Consider the following 25,717-nt stretch of genomic DNA (forward strand, 5'->3'; position numbering starts at 1 on the left):
TTGCATCTTATCTAGTTTCACATCTGCGGAGGCTTGTCTATACATTTCTTAATCTAAAATGTTTTGCTTGTATTTCAGAAATAGATTTGACAGTGCCAATATATGATTGGATAATGATGTGCATGCTGTCACAGGGGCTTGTACTCAGTTGTCAAGAAATATAGGATGTACATATACCTCAAGGTTGATATACTATGAATCTACATAGGAAATTAATCAAAATCTAACAGATGATTTTCCTGGTTTGTGTAGGGATATGCAAAGGATGGTACACGCTAGCTAAAAGGAAAGGATTCTACATATTCAGTGAAAGCGCATTGACGGTTGGGGAGTGTCCCATGATTCATACAAAACTGGACCAAGGAAAGTTATTGTTGCAGGAAAAAGTTGATGGACCCGAATAGAGCTGGTATGTTGATAATACCTTTTGTATGCTGTATACTTCTAGTTTGTCCCTTAGTTTAAGCATGATGAGTTTAGGTACATGGCCTGGGTAGGTGCCATGATCAGAAACTGGTTTGGTTTCAAACTCCAGTGTAGGCACATGGTTTCAGAGGCTCTTGGTTTTCAAGCATTTATCTGAAAGGCTTGTGGTTATCTAATATATTTGTGACATTTACGTGATAAATGGATGTGTCACAAATTCCTTTCTAATGAATGGATGTATTGCTAATTAATTTTGCACATCTGATGTTTTCATATAGAGACAGTCGCCTGGTTACATCAGATTCGGGATACCTTCTTCCAGACTTACAGCACTTTGTCACGGCACTGTTAACCCTGACTTTTCAGCGCCGTTACCCGAATTTATGGGGCTGTAAGTGCTATTTATTCCAATTATAATTTTGATGTTTCAGGTTACGATGATTTTCTGTTTACATCGTGCCACCAGGGACAGAACCCCTGCTATAAACCGGGGACTGTCAATCTTGTGTCAAATTTCTCTATTTGGAATGAACTACCAAGGAATTGGAAAAAAGTTTAGTCCATTGGATATGAAGAAAGGTGTTGGTGGATTCCTTGTCTCCTCATCCTTAGAACTGGAGTGCCCTACATGCTCCCCCATACTAGGCTGCATTTTATTGGACTAGTAAACTCAATGTGGCTTTGAGGGGAAGGCAAATATCCAGGGAGGCCTTCTTATTGTACTACAATATCCTTTTATTAAATCAATGTTTATGCCTCTAGAGTAGGTGTAGACGAGGGTGACGTGTAGTGCGCAGTAATTTAACTTCCTCTTGACCTGAACCAGTTAGCTTCTGGATGGAGGAGAGGACCTTAGATAAAGAGAAGGAAAATAAGATTTTTTATGGATGCTTAGCCAGACATATTTATACCAGCTCCTGAAACAAGTTCTTGTTTCTACTGTTGAGGACAGTAGCACAGGAGAGTCATGCTCTAGGTAGGCTGTTAATCTCCCATTTGGGGGAAGGGATTATCAAAGTAAAAAGTATATAAAAGAAAGTGAGGAATAATGGAATATAGAGGTTTTTATATTGAAAGTTTTACCCATTCCTCTAGTAATTTTGAAGAAGCTGTTAATATTTCTATAAGAAAATTGACCTGGAGTTTAACGAATTAGTATGTAAAATTTAAGAGAGTAATGAAACAAAAATTCAGTACATTGTCCTTGACGTACACAAAGATTTCTATTAAATTATCAGTCTTTTAAATGCCAGTGAGGTTTGGCAGACTCAAAGAAAAGGAAGATGGTGGTCAACCTCTCTTTCCAGTGTCATAAGTGTTCATTCCTCATTGTCATTTCAGGTGTTCTATTTTTATTTGTACATGGAATTGCAATGACAATTGAAATTTTAGGTTAATCCTGTTTTAGCATGCTGGTTCTCAAATAGCAATACAGTTTTGCTATATACTTTGTAAGGTATCTTCAATAACTTTTAGAGTATGATAAATATATGTACTTTACGATAAACAAACTTAATAGTCTAAATCACAGCAGTAGAATGCTTTTTTGCCAATCTGTTTTTCTTCTTGCAAAGGTGTGCTTAGGTGCTATACTTGTAAAATGTGGTGAAGAGGAAAAGTAGAATTCAGGCATGAGAGGGCACCCTCATCTCATCATGGTTGATTAGTATTTGTTTGGTGTGCAGGCAGAGTTCACGAATAAGTGCTTGAAATATGAAAAGAGGTGACCAAGAAGCAGATAGATTTTACCCACTGCTAATTGCTTGCTCTAGTCTATAAAGAATAAGATTGGTTTTCAACTCATGGAACTGAATTTTACTGTGCGTTCATATACCGTAATCTAATTACTGTGGGTAACCTACCTTTTGGTGACACTAGGAAATACCTAGTCAGATATGAAAGGGTCACTTACCATGCAAACTATGTAGTACATTTGCAATACCTCATATCACTGTGTAATGTTTGCAACTAGGGTGACTAACTGCTGCAGACAAGGAAATCAAATGATACACTGTAGCATTTTTAGGGAATTTGAAAGCAGCAGCTGCCGCCAACATTACCAAACACTTTGGTGACACAGTGCACCTTTTAGCATTACCTTTGATTTATCTGTTATGCAGATGGTCTTAGTTTCTCCATTAATGCTAACAGGATGGAAGTTCTTCTTGATGGTTATATGAAAGGTACTAAATTTTTATTGTCCACAGACCATGTCTAAACTGTACGTTTCGTCTGCAATTGAAAATAAAACAAGGTCTTACATCAAATCGATATGAAGTGATATTTAAATATCCGAGTATTGTTTTGTAATTATTAGAAATGTAATGTCATTCCTGGATATTTTCAGTTAGGTAGAACTTCGAAACACAGAGCCCACAAACCCTACATGTAATTTATGCCAAAATGAGCTTGAAAATACAGATCAAGGCTTGATGCAATTCTCTTTTACACTGAAGCAAAAAGTCTGAAAGCTCCATTTTAGGTATTAAGCAAAACAATAGCAAGAGGATTTTGTATTATATGAATGGCCATATTTCAAACCTGCTTATTGTTTTGTTAAGAGATATCATTATACTATCTCATATGCAGTGTGATTTTTGGTCAAATAAATAATCTGAGCATATTAAGGACTTAAAGTTCTGGCCAGAAAATAAATTATTAAGGCAAGTATATGTTAGGTCATTATTTTTTGTTGTATGAAAAAGTGTCCACAATACAACCGTGACTTTATATTTGTCATTTTTCATTACAGGTTACTTCACAGTTATCACCCAGCAGCAACGACCAAGTCATAAAAGACCATTGAGTCACACTACCAGATCCTTTGGACTTAATCATGAACGTCCCAGAAGGATTTATTCTGGAATAAGAATTGTAAATGGAAATATAGAGAGAAGAGATGAGTGCACTACACAGACCAATGCATCTGGGGCTAATGGACATCAAAGGCAGTCTTCAGTACCATCTGTGTTGCGTGGGGTCCAATGTATAGCACCAGCTTGATTTGCTCCTGGCCAATTCAAGATAATTAGTCTGTCCTGCCTATAAATGGTTAATATGGATTCCAGCGCTTGGCTTCAAGCCTAAATTTCATATTCAATTCCTATAAATGGTTAATTTGAAGTAATTTCCATACTTGTCTTTTTATGTAAATTTCCACACATGAGGTTAGACCTCAGAAGTTTCCACCATCATGTTATACTTGGTGTACTTGCACCCTGAATTCTCATGTGGTTTCAGACCATCCCTTACCCTTACCTTTCTTTCCTATAATCCTAAACTTATTTTTACTTGATTTGGTTCTCAGTCCTCAGCTCATCATACAATCTTTCATCTTCCCAAACAACATTGCAAGATCTCCTCCTGATTTTGTTAACACCAAGTGACCTGCATGTGGAAGCTCCTAGATGATTCCCTTTCTTCATTTTTGTTTAACATCCTCGGTGTCTTGAATTAATGGTTTTTGCCACAATATTCACTTATTCACCCAAGTTTTCATATCATAAGGCTAGCTACCTCCTTTCTCATTGCCCCTTCTAATTACATGTCTTGGTACTCTGTTCAATGCTTTCTTGACATACACTGACTGCCTACTCTTGCGCTATTCTTCTTATGTAGTTGTTAACTGTAAACATTTTTTTTAGACTTTTTTTCCACCACCCATGGTTTAATAAACCGTGTTTGAGCTGCCTTCCCCTCCTCGGTATTTTGTTCACTGTATGGGTGGCATTAACTTTTGTATAATTCTTGCGATTCTCTCGATCGTTCCTCTGGTTCTATATACTTTATTTTTTAACTCTGCCTTAAAGTGCCAGATTACTTTTTATTATTTCCTTCGTGTCGTACGTTTCTTTTCAGACATTTATTGCACATTGTACTGTCTTCTATCATTCTCAGAGATTGCATAGCTCTACCATTTTTAAGTAGATAAATGGGCCTCATATGTAATGCTTCAATTCCTTGTTGTAGAAGCTGAAGCCATTTATAATTTATAGAATTTTTTAATTCATAAATTTTGCCAAAATCGTCAGCATTTTTTAAATATCTATTTATACACATTTCAAGAACTGAAGGTTATGAAATTAAATTTAAATTTTGAGAGTTAAATGGCTTGTCTTAAGGGTTTGCCTAATCTACCTCGGAGTAATATAGGTTGTCAGTAAGTAAGAATGTATCCTCAGTCCTGTTAGGAGGATCCAGCTTTTTTAATAGTACTACTTTTGTTATAGAATAGTTAACTTTCTAATTTTTTTGTGAGTAATTGTATTTTGATGAGCATATTTTTCATTTTAGTATTCTTATTTTTGATAATGTTGCATTGTTTTTTTTTTTTGGCATCAGTTTCACCCTCTCTTTTGTCTTTAAAGGAGGGCTTAATGGTAAAGTTAATTTTTCATTGCTAAATTACAGTTCAAAGCAGTCACCCTGACTATTTTATGTGAGATTAATATTATTTCTTTGAGAAGAAGCAAATTTATAAACTTTTCTCTTATGTCTTTATTTAGTACGTATTAGCTTTTGTTTATTCGTAGCCATTACTTTGACTTGCACTTGTGTGTTGTGTGACTCTATGGACACTAGACCAATCCACTGTAGGAGGAAGTAAAAAACACTAGGCTCCAGCTGTAGCTGACTTTTGTGTATTAAGGTCCAGGAGGGTTATAGATCTGCATCATGAGATGTATTTTTTACGTCAGTGTTTGCCTTTCTGAGTTAATTGGCAATTGCTTTGCTGTTTAGCTTCTAACACACATTACTAGATGGGTAGTTGGAGATATGACTCAATATGCTACAGTTATTAGGTATCCTTGTGGCTAACTTACAATTTCTTCAATGATTCATTTCAAGCCTGTGTGGATTTCAGTCACCTAGAGCAGATCCAGTCTCCATCCACCTCTGACGTTTTCATCCTGAAACGATTCCCTGTAGGGGTTAGCGCCTCAGTGGCGTGGCTGGTATGGTTTTTTTGGCATGCCACCTCGGTGGCAGCGAGTTCGATTCTCGGGCATTCCATTGAGGTGTGAGAGACTTTTATTTCTGGTGATAGAGGTTCACTCTCAACGTGGTTCGGAAGTCACGTAAAGTCGTTGGTCCTGTTGCTGAATAACCACTGGTTCCATGCAAACGTAAAAAAAAAAAAATAAATAAAAATAAAAAATCAACCTGTAGGGGTTAGTGCCATTAGTGAATCTCTCGTGGTACATTGTACGCATTGCTTTATGTTCTTCACAGCGTCTCTCCTGCCCTTAGTTGCAGCGCCTTTTATTCCTTTTATTGTACCTCCATTCATATTCTCTCTCATTCTTACTTTCACCCCCTCCAGTCACTTGTTTCATTGTGCAAACTGCAAGGTTTCCATCCTGGTGCACCTTGAACATCTTTTACTCTTGATTTCCCTTCCTGAATGACCTCATTGGTCCCAGTGCTTGGCCTTTGACCTAGATTTCATATTTCCAATAATAATTATGGAGTAATATATATCCTGTCTTCCAGTTGGTCACACTGATTTGACTCTTGTAACTTACAAGACCTAAGCTCTGAATGTAGACCAGCACCTCCAGTCAGACAGTTGATGTTGTGTCAAGCACTGCATAAAGTCCTTAAAAAGAAATTTTCCATTTATCCAGTCATTACGTTTTCAAGGAATTGTCTCACAAGATATATTGTATTTATGAAGAATAAACTCTGCAGACCAACCTTGTGAGAGCTGAGAATGTTAAATCTTTGGTCTGGTTAAACTGTTTGTTAATAATTATGCCTTTGCTTATACCTCTTCTTTTATTAGGAAGTTTCACTTCCAGGTTTGGCCTCCTTTTGTTGAACTTCTTACAAATCCTGCAGTTACATGTTTCAAGCAGTTAAAACTTATTGCTGCTGCTCGTTGTCATTCAAGAAAGTCTGAATGTCTTCAAGGTTCTGTTTTAACTTTGTTTTTTTTCGTTGGCTAGAGACGTTTTATTTAACTTTGGTTTCTGAGGCGCAATATCTAAAACAGTACAAGATTTTAGGCCAGAATTCTTTTCCCTTTTGATGTCCCATGCAATTTACCTATCTGTAAGACGCGGTTTTTGACCATCGCTCCTTTCAGAAGTTATTTACTTGTTTTGGTACGGTTGAAGCATTCCTGCTCCTGAATCTTTACCCCTACAGTCTTTGGTGTTTTAAGGCCTTGCTATTCCAAAAGCTCCATTGATCTATTTAGGCTCCTTTCACCTGGCTGGCATCGCAGTAGCTCAGCAGTCTTCTGCATAGGATTCAAGGAGTTGAAAATATGTTAAACAATCTTTAATATGTTGCATCGAGAATAAATCCTTTGGGCTAGTATTATGAGAATTGATAATGTTAAACTCAAGATTCCTTTGCTTGTATTTACCAACCTACTGGGCCAAAATGTCTGTTTCTTGTTTACAGTGGATCACGGTGTCTGCCTTAGCCGTGGTATTTGGTTCGTATAGATAAAATAATGAGTTTCTAAAAGAATCATTTTTTTTATTGTTTAGTCTTTGGTAAAGAATACTTGGTAAGAGACTCCAGGGTTTTTAGTCTTCCGAAGGACTTGTTTCTCTCTATATAATAAGTTATTTATGCATCCCTTGATGTACTTTGCCCTTTTGTTATTTCATTCAATCTGTTTACTACAATTTCACCTCTCACTTGAGAGCAGATCCTTTAGATCTATGATAAGTAAATTGTGATTCAATAGCGCTTCAGGTTTTGTGAATTTAAATTGTTTTTGGGCTTGTAGAAATTATAATCTTTTAACTTTTTTTTTAATAAAGTGTCTTGTGTTTTACTTATTTGTAATATCTCCTCTCTCTCTCTCTCTCTCTCTCTCTCTCTCTCTCCTCTCTCTCTCTCTCTCTCTAATGTTTCCAGTAATATTCCCTCACTCGCTCTCTGGTATTTCCCGTAATATGTCATTTTGCTGTGGTGGTAAATCTCTCTCTCTCTCTCTCTCTCTCTCCTCTCTCTCTCTCTCCCATAAAAAGAGTCATAGATGACTTTTGGAAATGTGTGTGTGTGTGTGTGTGTGTTACAAATTCACAGACTGGTCCTGTTGAAAGTTTTTTTTTTTTTTTTTTTTTTTTTTTTTTTTTTTTTTTTTTTGTTTTTTTTTTTTTTTTTTTTTTTTTTTTTTTTTTTTTTTTTTTTTTTTTTTTTTGAAGATTTGAATGGAACAAGACTAAGGCCCCGTCCACACGGACGAGCTTTGCTCGACTAACTTTGTTCGATGTGACGTCAGAAGCGGAGAAACCGCGGCAAAGTTCTGACTTTTCTCGCTGTTTCTCCGCTTCTGACGTCACATCGGACGACGTTCGTCGACCAAAGATCGACTGTGTGGACGGGGCCTTAGAGGGGTATGACTGACATGAAACTGCCCATATAGTGAGAGGTAAAAATACCTTATAGACCTTAGTTATTTCTATAGGAAACGAGTCATTTAAAGTTTATGTATGAAGTTAGAAAATAGTTTTGCAGGATCATTTAGAACTGAGAAATATCTAAAGAAAAAATGCCCATTGAGAATATTTTTAGAAGTATAAACTTAGTATCTAAAGGAAATATCTCTTATGAAACTTTCCTTTTAGTGTTTTTTTAGTGTTTACATATATGTAGAGAACAAAAAAGTCAAATATATTAAACTCGGTGAAATATATAGGAAACGGCCCATTTTGTTTCTATAGTGAAAAATATTAGAAATGCCATTTAGAGCTTATTGGTATGTATAGGAAACTGTCCATTTAGATTCTGCACATGTATATAGAGAAGAAATTAGAAATGCCATATAAAAGCTTAGAAATATATAGAAAACGGTCCATTTAAAGTTAAAGGAAAAATGGTTTAGTTTCTTATAAAGCGGTGAAATGCCTTTAGAAAATGGTAATTTTAGTTTGTATTTATGGAGAATAACTTTTTGAAATACAGTTTAAAGTTTAGTAATATCTTGAGAAAACGGTCCATCTAGATGATATATATATATTAGAACCTAGTTTAGAAATACCTTATAAAGTTAGCATAATGTCTAGAAAACGGTCTATTTAGAGGGCATAAAGAAAAAACTTTGGAATATTGTATAAAGCTTGGTAATGTCTATAGAAAACTGTGTATTTAGATTTTGTATAGATAATCTAAATTTCCATGTATAACTGAATATATCTATGAAAATGTCCATTTAGTTTGATATATTTACTAAAGAGAGAGTAGAAATGCCATATGGAACTTTCTATATAAAACGGACTGTTTCTTTTTTTTACCAAAGTAAGCTTAAATGTTCTATGGGATGACGTCATACATGAACTGGTCCCTGTAGAGGGGCATGAAGGTTAGAGACGTCATAGGCTATGAATGACGTTATAAGCTATGACGTCATAGATATATTTACATTGCTGTATAGAAATGTTAACAAAACTATAATAAAAGCCATTAAATATCATGACACTTTTTATTTAAATCCATAAAATTTAATGTGGGGGTTGGGTTATTCGTGATATTAAAAAAAAAATTTATTGGTTCCCCCTGGAGCCAGCATTGCAATGTCTCGAAAGAGGGATCCCCCAGCAGGAGGTATACAACCGGCCGGTTACCAGCTCTAAAGCCGACCCAAAAGACTTGAGTTTCCTAAGCTTACAGCTGCTTATAGGCCGAGATGGGGAAAAGCCTCTTATGAACTTCCCTTGTTCTTTCCAAGATGTCGTTTTCTATGCCACCAATGAGGAATGCTACAGACCCCCTTACAAATGTCAAAGAAAACTTCAAGTACACACAGCCCAAGATGGGTGTGGTCAAGTGACTACAAAGACAAGATTTATTTTGCGTTCTAATCATGGCTGTGATTTTGTACTTAAAAGCAATGCTTGCTCGATTTGTGGTGTCAGATTAAACGTGGCGTGAAAATCCCTTAGATGGCCAAAGAAATACAAAGTCGTTTGTCTATGAAAAAAATATACGGGCCGTAAACATACATTCTGACATTCTGCCTTCCATTTTCATTAATGTCTTCATGTATTAACTAGAAAACGAGTCTTTGAGTCAGTCTTCATAGAAAACCGAGTTATAATAAGCAAAACACACTAACGAGGATATACATAATCTTGAACGTATCAACCATCTGACATAGACGCTGTAACCTGACGGAATCTTTACTTTGGGAGCTATCGAGGACGGTTTGATTATAATTATTAATTGTCCTGGTTATTTCCTTCTCTTCTTCAGAGATACTTCCATAGAAAATTGACCTCTTTTTAATTGGGGTTTACTAAAATGATTTGGTACAGTTCACGGGCTGCACACAGCTCTTGACTTTCTTCCAACACTTTGGCGTCAAATATGACATCAAAATGCCAACATTGGTGGCCAAATTGGAGCTTTGTCGAGTTCATAATGGTGTTACAAACATCGAGACTTCAAGATAACTACAAATATTGCCATTTTGATCTATTCTAACCTTATGGCAGAATACTGAAATGTCAGAAAAGCAGCTATGTGACACCCAATCCAATGCATAAATGCTTTACAGGGGTCACTTCAAGTCCATTGGAGTGAACATTTTAGTACTGAAATGATAAATTTTCAGGCAAAGCTTTGATTTTATTATATACTTTTTTTTTTTTTTTTTTTTTGCCGACTAGTTACAATCGATTTTCAAAACCACATGTTTGCTGCATTCTCGATTTTATTAATGTGCTTTAGTTTTTTTATAATTCCTCCGCTATCTAAAGTTATTTCAATTGTATTTTTTAGGCTTAGCTTTTAATCTGACATCCGCCAAAATATTTATTCAGTACTAAATTTCTTAATTTGATGCTTTTCAAATTCATTTATGTTCTTCAGATGTCTTAATTATATTAAATTTATAATATATATATTATATATATATATATATATATATATATATATATATATATATATATATATATATATGCCACGATATATATATGATATATATGAGAATTACAGGAATTTCATAAAGTAAACCAAAGGAAATCTAATTGAATTTATTCTACTGCAAATCACAAGTCACCCTTCAGTCTCACGTTACAACAGAAGCAATTAATTACACAAAGACACACATAGTCTCTCCAAAAGCAGACAAGTGACCCAAACCCCTTCAGGTGGAACAAGTGTGCCTTGAGGCACCCCCCCCCCCCACCTCCAAAATAAACCACTTCGTCTTTGATGGCCGACACCATTCATTGTAAGTGATGAGTCGGGTAAATGGTCAGAGACGTGCAAAGCTAATATCCTCCTCCATCCCGAGTTCTTCCTCCCCCAGCAGGACAGCAGGTCGGACTAACGTCAGCCTTCACCGTACACGTGAACCACCAGGCCAGTTTAGGCGTCCGTGTGGTAAGACTTACAAATATCCATCCCATTGTCAGGTAGTTATTTCGGGTGTTGATGTATGATGTCATTTGGCATCTTTCTGCCTTTAAAGTTGTTTAAGGTGTCTTTCAAAAGCAGTTTTGTACTGATCACCAGAACAGGCCTGAAGATAATGAAAAATCGTTTGATATGGCTCACCAAATTATTAATATTAAGAATAGCTTTGTGTGCTGTATATCAGAGTAGGGCCATGCGACTAAAAATTGCCTAAAATTAGAAACGGCTGTTTGATGTGGCATATACATATATCAAAATGACTTTTTTACATTGCAACTGAGCTACAAGGTGCCAAAAACTACAACTTTGTATTGATCATCAGTACAGGGCTACAGGATAATGGACATTGCCTTTTCATATGGACCATTGCGACAGGGCTGCCGTTGCAACAGTCACAACCAAAGAATGAATAATGGTAAAGAACAACGTCATGAAGAGTTTACTTTTTTCAATTTTGATCTTATACTTCAATACCTGCCTTTAAAATGCCAATACCATACTACAAGTTTCAATAAAAAAAAATTTTTGTCAAGTTTTTGGATACTATATCTAGACCTTTTATCTTATTCTTGACGCAGTAGTCATCTTTAAATCCATAATTTCTGAGAGAATACCCAACGTCTATTCTTGTGAATTTTATTTTTAAAAATACCTAAACTGATATACCTACTGGGACTAAAAACCAGACACTTTCTTGGTAAAAACAATCTCCAATTTGATACAGATGTACCCAATAATCTCCATCGAATTGACTTTTTTTTTGTACAAATATCACACTCCAGATAAAAACGAATAAGCATTGCCGAGTGAAAAGAACAAAAACTAACTTTCTAGGTAAGTCTCCACTTTCCAGGCAAAACCAACTCTGGCTCTCGCGCCAACAAACTTTGTGGGCAAATGAACTCCATTTTCAGTAAAAAAAGAAAAAAAAAAAAATCCAACCACACTAACAACTAAACGAAATCTCACATAAAAAAAGTGCTTGAAGACTTACTGACCACGGAAGCAAAGCTAGATTAATATACTTAAGAGAAAACTTGCAAACCAACAATTCTTTTAGCCAAAATGTCACTATCTATAATTTCCAGCCAGAACTACGTCCCCTGAATAATAATGATAAGTTACTAAGAGACATCCTGACCAAGAAAAAAAGTTAAATTGATATACATTGGCAGAAAAACTTGCTAACCAACATATTTTCAAGCCAAAAAATTCCTAATTTCCAACCAGAACAACCACCACCCTAAAAAAAGAAAAAGAAAAAAACGCACACACACGCTCGCTAAAAGACTTCCTGACAAAAGAAAAATAAGTAAAACTGATGTACAGAGTAGAACACTTACAAACTAACATATTTCCAAGCGAAAAAATAACTCTTTAATAATTTCCAGTCAGAACAAAAACCTCCCATGAATCAACATAATTTCTTTACACACAAAACTCACCTAAACTCACACTTCTTAGATGAAAACCACCTACCGAACTGATAACATTTCCCAGGCAGGAACTTTTAAGAACTATCACAATGGACAATTATTCAAGTCCAGTTAACACATTCTGCGGCCAAAAAAAAAACACTCCATAATAAAATTCTAAAGTACAACTAACAGTCTCCTTTAAGATAAAACATATTTTAGGCAGAACCTCACTAAAGAGACTCATTTTCCAGGCAAATAAGAAGAAAAAATTGTTTCGAAATCACCTACTTTTTGGGGTAAAACTTCCTGAAAATAAAATTCACGAAATCAATAGACATTGTAAGTGACTAAAAACGTAGGAGCCGCTCGAAAACTAATAGTTTATTCTAATCAAAAACTCTCCTAAGACAACTATATACTTCTTGGTGGAGAAAACAGCCAACTAACACTATCTAGAAAAAAACATACGTACACACATACACACAATAAAAGACCTCATAGCCAAGCCAGACTCCCTAACACTTTCTTCCCCACCCAGAAAACACGAAATACTAAATTTCCTGGCCGCCAAAAAAATGCCCAACAAACACTTTCAACTTCGAAAAATACAAACTAGTAAGACTTCCAAGAATAAGAAATTAATTGTAACAGACTACCAATAAGAATTACAAACGGAACGAACTTAATAGAAAAAAAATTTCATACACCCAGACATCTTGAAAACGCCAGTAACAAAGTTCACACATTCTGTGAGGGCACAACCATCAAAGTTAACAGTCTTCCTGAAGGCAAAACGTGCAGAGACTAACAGTCTACATGAAAGTAAAAGCAATACATAAGCATTTTAGATAAAAATATGGCATAAGCTACAAGAATTACTTCAGAGAGAGAAAATACCCCAAGATAGTGTACAATCCAAACCCAAAGGTATTACAAAGCAAGAAACTTCCTGAATGCAAAAATATATCAAAAGCAGACTTTCTGAAAAGAAAGTATCATGAAAAATCAGACTTCATCAGACTCAGTTTCACAGATCAATCGACTTTCTAAAGGTAAAAGTATCACAGAATGACAAACTTTCCAAGAGAAAAAGTTCCACGTCAACATCCTCGAAAATTCAAGAAGGAGATATGTGTAAGTATCGCAGACTGAAAGACTTATATCAAAATATATCATAAACCAAAAGACACACTAAGCCAAAATCTGCCAGAAGCAGTGTCTTCCTGAATCCTAATTGATCTTGATTCAGAATTTTTCCTAAATCATTTACTTGTTGCAAACACCACCAAACCTACCCTGTGTCTGAAACTTTGTAGTAAGTATTCAGAAGAAACTAATGAAGATGAATCCTGATTCTGTCATCGAACAGTAAAAAAGACAGTCCCGAATTATCACCAGGAAGGCCTGGAGCCTGAACTCCAGTGTCACTAAAATCCTAGGTTATTACAAACACTATCCAAATGCTTAACACCAGTAACCAAAACTAATTCTGTCTATATTCCATACTCCATTATCATAAACCACTTTCTAAGTCACTACCCCAATCCTGTACAACAATATCTACTTTCACAAACTTGAAAAATTAAGCACAACTCTTAACATCAACCAAACGTATTCTCGACATTGCTTTAAAAGCACCAAACTTCAATCTCTCTGTATTCCAGACCTTTATAATATTGGAAAAAAGCTTTGAATCCCAAGGCATCACAAGCAAGAACTTGATTAAAGTACAAACCAGCATCATGAAAAGGCCTTTTTAATCCTAAGCTGCATATCAGTAGGCTTCTTGAATGGCATTACTGTATCAGTGCTAAGTTGTACACCATTATAAAAACAACGAAATTTCTAACCTACATCGTGACCAGTGTCGTAAGGTACCCATATCAACTATAAAATCAGTCGACATTTCAGTGACTACTCGAAGGTACCATGATTCAGGAAGACCTGCCCAGACAAACCTTGGCGCAATCAAAATGCTACACCAGTTTTATATCCGAATGTCCACATAGCAATAAAATTAAGTCTAAAATATTCTCTCAGCAACGCAATGGCCCAGAAAGTATTATACCACCATTACTTAGGCACCTCACATCAGGGACACGCATCTTCAGTTCAGAGAGCCAAAACGAAGCTCATTAAACCTATACAGCTTTTTCTCAATCTAGAAACCTTACGAGGAAACCTGTCATTGCTTGAAACCACTTAACCATTATAAACTGACAAACAAATAAAAAACTTGTATTCAGGTGTGCAGCAATTTCTGTAAGGAAATGACAAATGGCTTAGCTATGGCGTCTGATTCGTCTAAATTTTAAACTATTCATGGGAATACGGTCTTTGTGAATTAAGCTTTACGTTAGACAGGCAAAATTGACTAACAGTTTCCTCTTCCCCTTAATGACAAGGAAAGGGTTTGTTTTAATGTGCACTATACCTACCATATCATCAAAATCTCTGCAAGCCTTTTGGTGAGGTATTTAATGATAGTATTATAACCTTTGCAGTATATCTAAAGCCACATTATTACTCATTATCCGCGTTAAAAGACTTGTTAAATAGCCCGATTCTGTTCATTTTAAGCCAAAGGTCTTCATAAACATTCTTGCAGGAGTAACAAACGCCAGGTTTTGTCTAATTAACTGACGATGTTATGAATTTTATAAGGTTTCTCACACAGACTTCTAAAACTGGCCATCGTGGTATTTTATGCAGTCTTTATTTCAAGTACACGAATGAAATGTCAAGCCTAAGACGAGAAGGTGTTTAAGCCCCAAGCTAGTACCACCTTTTGAAACGACGGCATGTGTCCGAAATATAATAAAAACTTTGTTATATACATGAGCACAAGGATACATTTAACTTCCCAAATCTTCTGGTTGACTTACTTTAGAAGTGTTGAGATCTGTATGATATAAATGATATTCAGTACTTAGAGGAAAACGTGTGAAACTGTTCCATGTAAACTACTTTTAAAAAACAGCGTGTGATATAATCAAATCTAGCATCAGCAAAAATAAAGTCTGTCCACGAAAATAAATTGTCTAATCCAGGTAAATGATGTTCTACAAGTTAGAATTTGTCATCGTGCATCACCAGATTTACATAAATTGGGCCAGGAAATGGTATTTGAAATAACGAAATTTAAAAACCAAATGATAAGCAAAATGTGACATTGCAGAATAAGAGTTTTCCCGAAATAATCATTTTCCTTGGATAATAATCTAAGATTTTGAAGTCATTCATAAAGAGCACTTTGCAATTCTAGTCAGTTATCGCAAAAAAATTCAGTCAGTGTCACATACAAGTAGTACCTCTGAAGACAGATCAAATATCCTTATCCAAAATGTTTACAAGTATATTGATAGACAGCTCTACGGAAAACATTTAAGAAAACAGAATGTCATAATATCTACAAATCATAGATTTTCTTACTAGTTATTCATAAAAAAGTTAAAGATTTTCTTTTTGGCCATTATACGTCTTTTAGTAAAAATTCTGGTAAAAAAAAATTATAGGCTCAACACACTATATCAAGACACGACATGCCAAGCAAGCACTTACATTTGCATAAATACAGTCATTAAAGTATTCATAAATCAAGGATTGTCTCAATAGCAACCTTTTTACACTCGCCTTGGACTTTCTGTACAGTAACATTATTCTTTGACATTTGAAATTATCTAACAGGCATCACTAGTGACATAGGTAGACATCTGGGAAAACACAAACGAAGTATAGATAAGGCATTTTCCCTATCAAGGTCAATAAGCTGCCAGCTTAAAAAACTTAAGCCCTTTGGGTCAGCTCCAAAATGGTAACCGACTGGCTGTATACCTCCAGCAGGGGGGCATTCCCTCCATCGGGGCACCGCACTGCTGATCCCAAGGAGTCTTTTTATTTTAAGTTGTATTTTCGATTTTGCTATATACACAGTAGTACATACAAATATATTATATATAACGTGAGGGCTTCTGTATTTCAACTTACGTTCCCTGATAATGAGCAACAATTCTTAAATTTCTTCAAATTGTTCATGTTTACATAAGTTTATTTTTCGACAAGACACTGATCTAGCTCTCAGCTTTGTACACAGTACATACTCTAAATAGCCTCCTTACCCAAATATTAACGTAAGGTGAAACTCCTAATCTAACACATTGCAAAACATGAACTATTCCAAATTTACGACAATAAGTCTATAATCAACTTCAAACTATAGTAGCCAAATAAGATGTCTTTGCATCCAAAGATGTACCTGGGATTCAAAAAAAAAAATCTAAGTTCCAAATATCTGTTTTCATGTGCAAATAACCAAAGATTTACCTGCGATTCATACTAAAAAAAATCTAAGTTCCAAATATCTGTTAGTACGTATGTACAAATGAACACCCATCAGTGTGTTGTTTACGTGCGTGTTTAGACTAAGAATGTAATGTGAAAATAGTAAGAGTGATGTACTTAATTTTTGGGTCTGGAAGTACATGATGGCAAAACCTTCCTGGTGTAGTTAAATTGTGTGTTTAGACTAAGAATGTAAGTGTGCTAAGAGTATGGTATTTAATCCCTGTGTCTGGAAGTAAGGGCAAAAACACCTTAGTGTACAGTGTGTGTGTGTGTGTGTGTGTGTGTGTGTGTGTGTGTGTGTGTGTGTGTGTGTAGGGGGAAGGTGGAGTGGGCTGGATTTCATCAAAGCATAGTAGTTTCCATAGAAACCTCCAGTAGAGAATGATGCTTTAATTAAAACTTGAGAAGCGAACAATTAGGTTAGGAAAATTATGTAATGATTCTTCAGAGAACCGTGTAGAGACTTTGGCAAGGTTTCTAAATGCTTAGAGTTGCTTCAGAGAGAGAGAGAGAGAGAGAGAGAGAGAGAGAGAGAGAGAGAGAGAGAGAGAGAGAGAGAGAATCATTACAACATAAAAACAGAAGAGTTCTTCCTCCCATGTGTTCAGGTGATCGGGACTGCTGCTTCTACAGGAAAAACAGATTGCAACTCCAGAGCCTGCAATTATCGAAAGCGTTTCTATTCAACAGCTTTAACAGGAGACTGAAGAAACGTTCATGAATATGTAGTTTTTTGTTTGTGTTATTCAGAGGGAAATCTAGTCAGAATGGAAAAGTTGAGAGGAAGAAGAAAGACAGATGTCTTGCTATTAATATGAAATGACAAAAGTATCCTGTTACAATTGCTAATAACTTTGCGAAAAAAATATTGGCACTAATTCAGATTTCTGCGAACGTTGGCCACTCGGAAAAAAACTGTATATCTATGAGTTTCCACATTCAAAGATCGACTTAACCTAGACTGGGTGCTGCTCTTGTGGGGGTTCGCTTTTCTCCTTTTTCCTGTTCCGGTGTAGCCGGAACAGTCTTGACAGTGGATAGATACCTTTGAAGAGACTCGTTTGATAGTTTGTGGCTTTTGTTTCTCCGGCGAAGGAAACGAGATAACAGATTTGTGGACTTTGTCCATTCTCTCTTTCCGCATTCCAGGCTCCGTAGAAGCTCAGTTAATTCAAGTAATGTTTGATACGTTGTATTCAACCAAACCAGCAGTCTCAAACTCAAGTAGGCTCCGCCTCCGAGTAAATGTTATTAATCGGGCTAATTCAGGTGTTCAGGGAGTGTATTGCAATATGAAGTTTTCATAATAAAACTATTATAATACTTACCTGAACACCTGAATAATTCCCACCCTCCTCCCCACTTCAATTTGATAGTGAATGATTCAATTGAGGAGACAGGCCACTGGTGGCCGGTATTTGCGGGCAGCGTTGCCAACGGTAACACAGGTAACTCATTGACTAGATTTACCTGCAGCGTTGGTAACGCTGACAGTTAAAATTGCTCACTTAGTGGGTAAATATGTGGGGATATAGTTCGGGCTGGTCAGTGACCAGGGGCTAATTCAGGTGTTCAGGGATTGTATTGCAATATGAAATTTCAAATAGATACTGCTACGACAAATATTGATTCAAAGTTGGGTAGAATAGGAATCTCACTACAAAAGAAAAATGAAGTTTAAGTTTTGAATAGCAAGTTACTGTAAATAGTTCCGTATCCTCATTAGATATAATTACTATTTGCTATTAGGGCCGTGGCTATAATATTATAAGGCCACTTCCAAAAACATTTTCAAGTAATTTGGGTAGATTTTAAAGCACTAATAATATCCATTACTCACCAATTTGTTTGAAATCAGTCCTTAGTTGTCTTTTTCATAGAAAAGGACCAATTACTGCTCCCACTAACTGAAGAACTCACGGTACTTGTAAAATACCAAATTATTATAATATAGAGTACACTAGAACCGACATATAATCACTAGAGCATAGCAAAGAAAATCAAACTAACCTTAAAGAACGTCAAAATTCAATATTATAAAGTTTTTGTTTATATAAATTTATGAGTCCTGGCTGGAATATAATGCAGCCAGTCAGTCAGGAGAAACACAACAGAAAAATGACTCGATGAATAAGTACCATTTGGCAGAGCCGTTTGTAGTGTCTGTCCGCTGCAACTCATAAGTTAATTATTGTTACGAATTTCTAATACTTAGTGCCATCTTTGATTTACCTCATTGTTCTGATTCTGTACAGGACTAATGGAACTGAAATTCTATTAGCAGAGTTCCTTTGAACTACTTAACATATTGGAATGAAATTAGTTGTACATTTTACATTCAGATAGTCCAAGGTAAATCTTAATACGCGCCCCGGCCGATTTTTAGTATAAATGTGTTTATACCTTGAAAGAAGATACTAAGTATGTTCTAAGGAAGACGGAAATTAGTGGCGGTAAGTCCTATCGGCCTAGAAAACACAACTTGAATATTTGTATCAACAGAAAAAAGCAAAGTCCTTCATGTTGTCACTGTCATATCACCTATTTTAATGAGTTCCTGTTCGTTCGTTTGTCATGAGGAAACCACACCTTCCGATGACGTCACGACAAAAAAACTCCACCCAAAAAGTGACCTCATTATAGACAATATCCAATCGTAAAGAAGCACGTTTCAATTTTCTCTGTAACAAAAGAAAGCACAGTGTTTTCAGCCGATAACAAAATTTAATGTTACCAAGTCGTAAATTTTTTCGGCAAATACACCTATTTTCTCCATGTGTGAATTAGCAGGACCGTCTACAAGCTCCGATTTTGTTCCCCAGGAAAGTTTCCCCACATGTGTAAAAATTGTTACGTGAATTATAGCGATTTCACAAACTATTATTATGGGCATATAGAAAGGCTCGTAACTTTTGCCTAAAATCACGGTTTAATCAAGAGTGAACACATTTGCCCGACTTGTTAGGGAAAGTGCCGTCTTGGCTTGAACAAAAAGCCTTTCGGTGCGATAAAAACCATGTTATGTAAGCTATTTCCTGTATATATTTGATTATCGTGAGAAATATGCTGGAGTATTGTCCTCTCAGTTAGCCTAATGGCCGCTCAAATTTTTCGGAATTGTCATGAAGTGTGCAAGGAAGGTAGTGCCCTTAAAGGGGAGTCGCAGGGGGGGCGAAGCCCCCCTCCCCTTGCCCAAGGTAAGGGCACGGCGCTTTAGGTTAGGTTTAGGTGGTTTGTTTGGTTAGGTAGTGCCCTGGAAATCACATTTTTCCTGCCCCCACCCCCCCCCCCCCCCCCCCCCCCCCCGCAAACTCCGTTTCCCACTGGGGTCCCCCAAGATTGTTAGATGGGAACACGGGTGTAATTGCTTGATGCCACCAATATTAATGATCAGTTTTAAGCATAATCAATAAAAAATACATCGGAAAAATATATATTCTTCTGCAAACAAGAGACGGAGCTCTCCTTTAGATTTACCGTTGGATTTCCTTTAGTTAATGTCAGGCTTTTCAAAGATAATGATGGCGGCATAAATTGAAATGGAAAGACACACGAGACCATATATAGTGTCAAATTAATGTTTCAACTTGGGACGAACCGAAAAGCGTTCTTCGAAATTCCTAGTGGCTTTAACTACGAGAGAGAGAGAGAGAGAGAGAGAGAGAGAGAGAGAGAGAGAAACTATATTAATTCCAACCTCCTCGAGGGCATCCTGGATTTTTTCTTCAAATTCCCGGGGACTAATGAAATAAATGACAGGTGGGCGTGGCTGTGGCTTCGAGCTGTCAAACTTGCAACCGGCTGGTGAAGGAACGATCGGAAAGTTTCATCTTCGTTTATGATAAAACACACACTGTTGGACGAACGCGAAAATGCCCGTGACGTGCGCGGCCGTGCGCGTGACACATACCGTTGGCCAGGTATCCGTTGATCCTACCCACTGAGAAAATGGTGCAAAAATCAGCAACCTATAAGTGTCCTTTTGATTCGTTGAGGGCGATGAAAAGCGCCATAATGTTACTACAAAACTTCAAACGAATAACCCAGAAGATAAAGATACAAGAGGTGGGTCTCACCAAAAGCCGTAGCACAGCTTTCAGTAGGACCTAAGTAATTTACCTGCGATCACGGTTGTTCCCTTAATTTAAGCAGTATGTTGCAAATTCGTGATGATTATTCAGCAGGTAATTATTCTAGTTACTTTCGTCGCCTTAATTACAGATTGGTAGATGAATTAAGTGACGAATTGGTGATACTGGTTGAACAGCTACTTGGTTGTTGATCAATGTTGCGCAAAATGAGAAACTGTAAGTAAGGATTAATTTTCCGTGGTTTGAAAGACCCGGATCAGACTTTTAAGGGCAGTTTCATCTCAAACTTTGCTATCTGTGTTCCATCACTTGATTTCGTCTTTTAAATATTTGTCTCTCAAATAATGAATATCTGAAACTACACCTATCACACTTTTAAATTTACGGGTTCCTAGTGCAGTAAATCTAGGTAGTTGGCTGTTTGCCACATGACCCAGAATCGAAGAGGACTATCAGAGGTCGTCTCGTCTGAGTTGGTTTCATGAGCCCAGATATCCACATCAGGACTCTTACCCGCTTTGGCACCTAACTACACTTACGACAAAAGATCTGCCATGGATTCCGAGCCACAAATTCGCTCAAAAGCATCGAAATTTTTAAAGAAATTTAGGTCAATTTTTAAAAGGTAACCAATGGTGTTCCAGCTTCAGAGGACGTTACGATCTACAGAAATCTCGAGAAAAGTTCAAGAATTCTAAATTCCACGGCCACAATGCTTATCTCGACGGTCAGTTTTTATGATTAAAAGTGGTTATTCACACCCCCAGAGCCTACTAAATCAAGAAATTCTTTGTTCTTACCTATCTTTTTCTACCTTCGTAAATTCTTGTTAACCAAAGGCGACCCACCTGTCTTCGTGTCTACCTAGCACTACACTGAGCTTTCCACTGTCTGTCAGGGAAGGAATTTCTTTGGCCAATCAGAGGCCTCCACCATTCACAAATGTTCTATCGCCCTCTTTCATTGGACGAAATCTTTGGTTTTTGGCAAAGTCATCGTAAAGGATCTCCCATTGGCTGGTGGAATGAGAAAAAAAAAAAATGTTCAGAAGAAGTTTCAATGGGGACGAACCTCCTTCGATATCTAACACGTATATGAATATATAAATTTGAAGTGAAGTATGTGGCCAGCAATAAGCCATTTTAGGGGGTTGGGGGATGGAGAGGATGGAAATGATAATTGTGAACTATATCCACATTAATTCAATTCTACTGATGCAAAAATTAATACTAAAAAAAGCATAAATAAAATAAAAGCGAGCATTGCTCTTACCTCAAGTCTGTAACAATTTACTCATGACATCTGGAAAACTTTCAATACATTTTGCAGCGCTTTCTTAATAGACACGGCAGGGAAAAATGAAAGCAATAGACGAGAAACAGCTTTTCTCGCGTGAGTGTCACGTTCAGACCGAAGTGACCATAATTCATTTTTACTTTCAGCGCTCTGTGAAATTTAGCGTGGTATGTGGAAATAATGGTTCCCAGCCATAGCTTCAACTTCATTTAAAACATTTATTGAAATACTCGTATCTGTAGGCTGTGAAAGATTTGACCTTATTCCTACTAGGAAAAATCACGGTATTATAAAACCAGATAATACTAGAAAAATACATAACTTGATCAAGAATCTATTAGCGTCAATCAACACTCGATTACTGTGCAAAAAAATGTGCAAAAAAATGTCGAATAGCATAACTCGTCTCCAAGAAACTCAATCATTTTCTTATGTGTTACGAAACGGTAAGTTTGAACTTGCAGCTGTTCCAATACTGCTCAAGCATTTTTATGGTCCAGCACCGCGGATTTAACGTCCATTAAAACTCTAACTCTCGCTCACCTAATTAGCCTTGTAATTCTGCATGATTTGTTCGTAGTACGCTCTCACGAAGTGTTAAAATAATCATTATTTTTTCCTCTTTATATCCTATTACCAATGTACGTATTCGCAGCAAGTCTCGTAGTAACTGTTTGCTTTGTTACTCGTGGTTATAACTCGTATTCTTTTTAATTAACTTATGCTACGCACTTTGTCTCATTTCAGTTGTAGTCCTTCCGTGTGCTATTAAAAGTGTACGGAGTGTCCATAAAGTCCCAATACCATTACAAGTGTTTATTGCTCAGAAACCATATAATATAGAATAATGAATTTTTATGTAGAATGTTCAACATATCCGCAGGTTTACATTCAAAGCACTTCATTTTACAAAAAAAAAAAAAAACTACATTACTCTATATTATATGGTTTCTGAGCAATAAATACTTTAATAGTACTGGGACTTTATGGACACCCTGCATATTCCCCTCCACATGAATAAGATATCTATCGATATTTCTTGTTCTTTTGCCCTCGAAGTGAACTCCCTGTAGAGGTTAGATACCACCTTTCGGCTTATTCTTTATAAATATAGACAGAATTACCTACGATCAGGTCATCCTCATTCAGAGTATCTTGTACTACCAGTGTAGAAAACTGATGGAAAAACTGGAATGTAAGTGGCCAAACCACAGTGTAGCTGAAGTATAGGAGACGTCTCGCTTGCAGAAGATGTTCTTGTGGCCCTGTCAGTAAAAAATACTTTACTTTTTCCTTGAAAATTGGGCACAAATCATGCTACTTGTGAGGTATATAATAATGGAACTTCCTGACAACTGCGAGTAGGATGTAAGTTTACGCACAAATAAGCTTCAGTAGTTAAACTCCAGCAACTCATGGTGGGGCACCAGCAAGGATGGATTGACTCTGCTACCCAGAAGGTGGCCCTTCCTTTGCCCATTGTTTGAACAGGTAGTCCCTGTACACATTAGCAGAAGCTTCTACAGAGGCATCTAGTTTCAGGAATGTCGATTCTCCAAGACTTTTATTCCGAAAAAAATAAATGAATAAATAAATAAATACATAAATAAATAAATAAATAAAGTAAATAAATAAATAAATAAATAAATAAATAAATAAACAAACAAATTAATGAATGAATGAATTAATTAAAAATTTGTCTTATTTCAGTAAATCATCCTACATAATGCCAGCTCTCCACAATCAATTTTCCTCTAAGTATCAGAGAAAATGTTTTTTTTCGTATTGCAGTTTAACCTATTACTACACTGATATAATTTTTTTTTACACATAGAACAGCAAATATATGAGAAATAAATAAAAATAAATAAAAATAAGAGAAGTATTAGAATTAAAATATCCACGAGACTTCATAAATTTTCCATTAGCACTTCTTACATGGAACAGAATACTTGTCAAACACTTTATTACAGTGCCTCGCATGCAACAATGGTATTTGAAATACTACTAGAATAGCTAAAACTTCCTTTTTACTTCCTTTTTTCTTCACATCGTTTCTCCTAGAATTACAAAAGTACTTACAGACTGGAGTTCCTTCTTTTTAAATCCTTTCTCACCGAATTACAAAAGTACTTACAGATTGGAGTTCTTTTTTTTTCAAATCCTTTCTCCCCGAATTACAAAAGTATTTAAAGTTTCGGCTTCAGTATTCACAGTTGCAAAATCATTGTCCACATCCGCAAAGTATCCCTGGTTAGCTGTCGATGACACTCAGGTATCAACTGTTGTCCCAGCGGCAGACTTGATGTCACTAGTAAAAACTTGTAACTTCTGTTGGCCAACAACACCTAACTCTTTTTCCTAGCCAGACATGTTTTAATGGCCTTATCTCAAGTCATCATCAGTTTCTTTGATTTCATATGCATTATGTATTGAAATAATGAAGAAATTAAATGCCAAGAACTCACAAAAACATCGAAATATTCACTAAGATCTCACAGGTAAGTTCACTAAACGGTTTCGTTTACTCAGTCTGAGTAAAACTGGTCAAATGGAATATTTGAATAACAGAAAAACGAAAAATTCTTGGAAATAAGAGGGCAACTATATCAAAGATATCAGTTTAAGATATGGCAGGTAATCTTACATTTTTGGCTTTGAGAGACGAATTCTCGCTAAATAAATAGAACAAAAGGGTAATTACCCGTGATAGGACGTGCTCCTTTCATCAGTAGAATAATTTTAAACTTCTATTTTAGATATTAAACGGTTTAGAAATGTAAAAACAAGGAAAATCGTAATTCGCAAATTCTTGACTGGACCCCTCTGAACGCTCTCATTAATTTTCTCGAACAAATATAAAAAAGCCTGAGTAATCTTTGTCGACCTTACAGACAAAATGCTATTGGAAATATTGCAAACTAAAGAGAATACCAATACAAATACTGCAAAAATAACTACAACGCCCAGGATGAATTCAGTCAGTGAATGCGAAATAGACAGAATAAAAAGCAAAATCCAGTTGATAATAAAATGTAAATTACGCAACAACCACAACAATATTATACAGGAACGAAATTGTGACAAAATTTCCCTAAATCATTCGGTGTATAAGGAATTTGATATAAATGGAAATGAAGGAAAAAATTACTTAGAGTCTCACAAACTAACAATTTAAAACTTCGATATGGTTATACTCAAAAGAAATTAACAATACGTTTTCCCATCAACAAAAGCTACAGTCCCATTGTTTCTCAAACTTCAATTTTACCTGTTTCTTCCATCGATCCCCAACCACTTAGATGTGAATGATTTTGCTGTTGTCGGCGAATAAGTGAAAAGTGACACGTAAAACCACATAGACTTCGAAGCATTTCCCATATTATTTTAAATTTTATTCGTGGTAATCTATAACTCGCTGTTACATGTCTCGCTGTTCTAATAATGAGTACCTTTGGGTTTAAGAAGGTTCCAGTCTAGACTGCTGAACTTTAAATGTCTTCATTTTCTTAGATATCATTTACATATTCGTTAATATTGCCCGCATTCTTGAAAATGATCATCCGCATATCGCCAGAAAATCTCTCACGGGATGCTCGCTTAGCAAGAGCCCTTACTGGTATAAAGCTAGTTTAATTTCAAAAAGTAGTCCCTGGAATGGATTCAGCCTTCTTCTTACAAAATAGCAGCATAAACGAAAGACAGGTCCTATTTCTAGTTGTATTTTCAGAGCAATCAATAACTTCTGACGTACGACAGAAA

At 36.1% G+C, this 25,717-nt stretch overlaps 1 long non-coding RNA gene across 1 annotated transcript in view; it reads left to right on the top strand.

Annotated features, from left to right (window-relative positions):
• Positions 1-3,433, top strand: part of LOC135217924 (uncharacterized) — a 5,588-nt gene extending 2,155 nt beyond the window's left edge. Inside the window, exons 2-3 of the long non-coding RNA XR_010315237.1 lie at positions 253-409; positions 3,179-3,433. This is a non-coding gene — a long non-coding RNA (uncharacterized LOC135217924). The remainder of the gene's footprint in view (positions 1-252; positions 410-3,178) is intronic.
• Positions 3,434-25,717: the final 22,284 nt, after the last annotated feature.

The sequence above is a fragment of the Macrobrachium nipponense genome, chromosome 9 (assembly GCF_015104395.2).
Source record: "Macrobrachium nipponense isolate FS-2020 chromosome 9, ASM1510439v2, whole genome shotgun sequence".
Classification (NCBI taxonomy): Eukaryota; Metazoa; Arthropoda; class Malacostraca; order Decapoda; family Palaemonidae; genus Macrobrachium; species Macrobrachium nipponense.